We start from the raw sequence: 4,771 nt of genomic DNA on the forward strand, positions 1-4,771 counted from the left end.
CGGATTTCCCACTCTCTCCAGTCTGAATTGACTGAGGATAACTCACAAGTCACAGTGGGGAAGCTGAGTACATAAAATAGTGATTGGCAGGCCTATTGCTAAGGTTTATGAGGTCTGCTTGCCATGTAGACACCAGGCCTGCTATGTCTGGGCACAGGAAGGCAGAATAGGAAGCAAGATAAAAACACAAAGTGAGAGATATACCCTTATTGCCTTTTTAATGTTGCAACTCCTGATAAATTTAGCCCTGTAGATATAAGCCTTTTTCCAGTCTCACTAATTATCTCTGGAGGGGAGAATTGTTTGTTTCTATATTTTCTCTTGAGGAATAGAACAGAAGCTACTATATCTACAATTCTAAGGAAATAAAATGGATGAACCAGAGTTTCCTCTTAATTTAGAGATTTAAAATATAAGAACCACTATGTAGAATTCTGTGGTGATACATTTAAAAGCCTCAATAGAATTATCATATTAATGTGCAAAAACAATTAAAATTAACTCAAGGAGAGGTAGAAGACCGAACTAGAACAGTAGTCATGACAAAGATGAAAAATGCTTTCAAATAATTAACTCTAAAAAAGGCTCTGAGCCCAGACAGTTTTAAAGGTGAGTTCTTTCAGTGTTTTAAAGAAATAGAATTTCCACATTATAGAAATTGCTATAGGACATAAAAACTGGTGAAATTTTCTTAATTCATTTGATAGCCAAACTGGACAAAAGTAGTGGAATAAAACACAAAGTCAATAAAATATTTTACTTGTGAATATAGATGCCCATGTCCTAAAATCCCTGTGAACACATTAAATTTATCACTGTACATAAAATATGTTATTTACTATAAATGTATAAGTAATATGTGTATTATCTCATATTTTATGTACCCAGTAGATATTATTTCAAGATTGTTTTAATGTTAAGAATTATAGGAACCAAATATATCACAATAATTGATCGATCAATAAAAATGTTATTAAATACTAGACACATTGATAACATACAACTATTCTTTATAGAATTTTTTATAAATTAGAAACAGGCAGATACTGATTTAATATAGTAAATAATTTGTCCCAATGTAGGAGTCATTATCATACTTAATGAAAAAATACTGGAGGACTTTTAAAGTATAAATAAGACAAGGATACCTAAATGTCATTATCATTTTAGATTAGTCTGAAAATTCTAGGAAATTAAATAAGACATGAAGCAGAAATAAGTAGAAATCAGTTGCAAAGAAGAAAAAGATTACTAATTGCAAATAACATATTGCTCACCAATAAAATCTGAGAAAAATCAGTGGAAAAATGATCATGTTGAATAAGCTAATTGATGCCAAATAAAAGTGCAAAATTTAATAATTTAAAAGTTTAGATAAAGATAAGTTAGAAAATACAGTGGGGGTTTTCTATTTCTAAGGGAATTGCAAACTATCTTATATGACTCTCTAAACTGACAAATTAAAAATGTTGGGTAAAATATTTAAAAAACTGAATATCAATGAGTTGAAAACAGAAAAAGCTCACAAAATGTATAAGAAAATAATTTAAAAAGCACAGAATAAAAACTAATAAATTAGAAAATAAACTTATGAAAAGGATTAATAAAGGTTAAAATTTGTTCTTTGAAAAGACTAATAGAATTGACAAGCCTTTGGCAAGATTTGTCAAGAAAGAAGAGAGCAATTGCAATATATATAACATTGAGTTAAAACAGGACTATTCATATTGAATAGATTAAAATCATAAGTGGATAATGTTTATACTTTAATGTCAGTTTTGGAAAACTGGAAAATAAAAGAATAATTTCCTAGAAAAACACAATTTAAAAAATGACTCAAAAGAAATAGAAAACATAAGTAACCCTATCTATAGCCATTAAATTGAATCAGTAGTTAAAATTTTTCCCTAAAGAAAGCATCAGAATAAGATAGTTTTACCAATACAGTCATTCAAATATTTAAGGTGTAGTTAATTTCAATCCTATACAGACTTTTTCAGCAATTAGAGAAGGAGAATATTCTCCAAATCATTTTACAGAACTTGCATAGTTTGATACCAAAGTAAGGCAAGGATATTAAAAGGGGGAAAAAGTCAATTTCAGTCATGATCATTGAAGCAATAAAACTAAAGGAAATATTAACAAAGGAAATCCAGCAACATACTAGAAAGAAAATACATTATGACCAAGTTGTTTTCACGCTATGAGTTGCTAATTTGTTTAATACTGGAAATTTGATTAATGTAACAGCACTTTAACAGATTAAAAGGAAAAATATGATCATATTAATAGATGCAGAGAAGACATTCAATAGAATTCACTATCTCTTCATAATTAAAAACATCCCTTCACTAAAACCCCCAAACCTTTGCGAACAAGGAATAGAAGTTGTTTAACTTGATAAAACAATCTACAAAGAACAAATAAATAAGCAGCAGATAGTGTACTTGATGCTTGCTTCCAAGTTTTGGCAATTATGAACAAAGCTAATATAAACATCCATTCACGTGCAGGTTTTTTTGTATGGATGTAAGTTTTCAAATCCTTTGGGTAAATACTGAGGAGCATGGTTGCTCGATCATATGATGAGTGTGTTTTGTCATTTTGAGACCTTTTAAAGCGATGTATCAGAAATGCTTCCCATTTCACTAGGCTTCCCCTCTCTACCTAGAATACTGTGCAAATCCTAATAATTCCTGGAACTCAGAGGGACAAGCAAGCTTTATTTGCTTCCATATATCAACAGTAAATCTGTTTGTGGGAAAAACACGCATGCCCACTACCACCAAGCTGTTCAGTGCAATTTTAGTGATGTAAGTGATGTCTAGTTCAATAAGACAATAAAAAAATTGAAAGGAAGAAACAAAGCTGTCACTATTAGCAGGTGATACAGTTGTTCACATCAAAACCCCAAATAATCTATTGACATATATTTCAGAATTAATATGAGAGTTTAGCTAACTTGCTGTTTTAAAACAATATATAAAATTAAATCACATTTTTATACCCTGGACATAATTAGAAAAATATGTAATTTAAAAGATATCATTTAGGAGCCACAGCTTCCTGCCACCTCCACAGGCAACCTCCCAACACCAGCAGGGAGCAGCTGGCATTTTATGCTATGTGGGAGCCTATGTCTTCATCACTTACGACGACTATGACCACTTCTTTGAAGATGTGTACACTCTCATCTCTGCTGTGGTGATCATAGCTGTAGGGGCCCTGCTCTTCATTATCGGGCTGATTGGCTGCTGTGCCACAATCCGGGAAAGCCGGTGTGGACTTGCCACGTTTGTCATCATCCTACTCTTGGTTTTTGTCACAGAAGTTGTTGTAGTGGTTTTGGGATATGTTTACAGAGCGAAGGTGGAAAATGAGGTTGATCGCAGCATTCAGAAAGTATATAAGACCTACAATGGAACCAGCCCTGATGCTGCTAGCCGGGCTATTGATTATGTTCAGAGACAGCTGCACTGTTGTGGAATTCACAACTATTCAGACTGGGAAAATACAGACTGGTTCAAAGAAACCAAAAACCAGAGTGTCCCTCTTAGCTGTTGCAAAGAGACTACCAGCAGCTGTAATGGCAGTCTGGCCCACCCCTCGGACCTCTATGCCGAGGGGTGTGAGGCTCTAGTTGTGAAGAAGCTACAAGAAATCATGATGCATGTTATCTGGGCAGCGCTGGCATTTGCAGCTATTCAGCTGCTGGGCATGCTGTGTGCCTGCATCGTATTGTGCAGAAGGAGTAGAGATCCTGCTTACGAGCTCCTCATCACCGGCGGAACCCATGCGTAGCAGAAAACTCAAGCCTGAGCTTTTTAGTCTTGTTTATGATTTGGAAGGTGAATTGAGCGGGTCCACTACTATTGGCCTCCTGAGTTCATTTAGTTAAAACACACATACACAGGTGTTGGACAGAGCAGTTTGGCTCTTCATGTGTCCACCTTCTTACCTTACCACCTATGACTTTCTTTTCCTCTGTTCTGGCTGACTCTCCACGTCCGTAAGTGTTTAAGTACGGCAGTAAATGTTCTAATCTCAGAACCGTTTGCGAGTTGCGTAGTTTGCTGGAATTAAAGGCGGATGTGGGCCTGCTTCTGTTACCTCCAAGCAGTGATGGGACTGCTGCTGAAGTATCATGGGGTCCTTTCAGTCTTCACAATGGAGAACTCTTGGCCAAAGGTTTTTTGGGGGAGGGGGAGGCAGTCAGCTGTCTGGTTAAAATTAATACCAGATGGTGCCCCTCATCAGTGTCCTTTTAAAAAAATATATACTATAGTCCAGTAAGATAGCGACTGTACAAAATGGCTAAAATAGATTTTAGAATCATACAGTATGTATCTTGGTTCATCTTCAAAATCAGACTGATCTTTGAAACTAGCGGTTTTTAATCAAAGCTGGCTTTATAGGAGGAGTATAATGTATGCACTACTGTTTTAAAACAATTAGTGTGAGTGTGTGCATGTGTTTTTGTATGATCGAGCCCATTCATCATAAGTCTACACTTGTTAGAAATAATGTACCCATGTAGACTAGCAAAATAAGTATGTAGATGTGATCTCAGTTGTAAATAGAAAAATCTAATTCAATAAACTCTGTATCACTCCCTTAAAAAAAAAAAAAGATATCATTTATAATGTAAAATAACCCAAACTAACCACACAAAAATCCCAACAATACCTAGGATTACATCTTACAAAAGATGGTCAAGAACTTTATGTAGAAATGCATAAAATTTTATTGACAATCCCTGGAAAGAAATATA

General features: G+C 34.5%; 1 pseudogene; it reads left to right on the forward strand.

The window, feature by feature from the left end:
* Window positions 1-3,107: 3,107 nt before the first annotated feature.
* LOC130857012 (tetraspanin-3-like) lies at window positions 3,108-4,126 on the forward strand (annotated as a pseudogene).
* The last annotated feature ends 645 nt before the right edge of the window (window positions 4,127-4,771 follow it).

The sequence above is a fragment of the Hippopotamus amphibius genome, chromosome 7 (genome assembly GCF_030028045.1).
Source record: "Hippopotamus amphibius kiboko isolate mHipAmp2 chromosome 7, mHipAmp2.hap2, whole genome shotgun sequence".
In the NCBI taxonomy this organism is placed as follows: Eukaryota; Metazoa; Chordata; class Mammalia; order Artiodactyla; family Hippopotamidae; genus Hippopotamus; species Hippopotamus amphibius.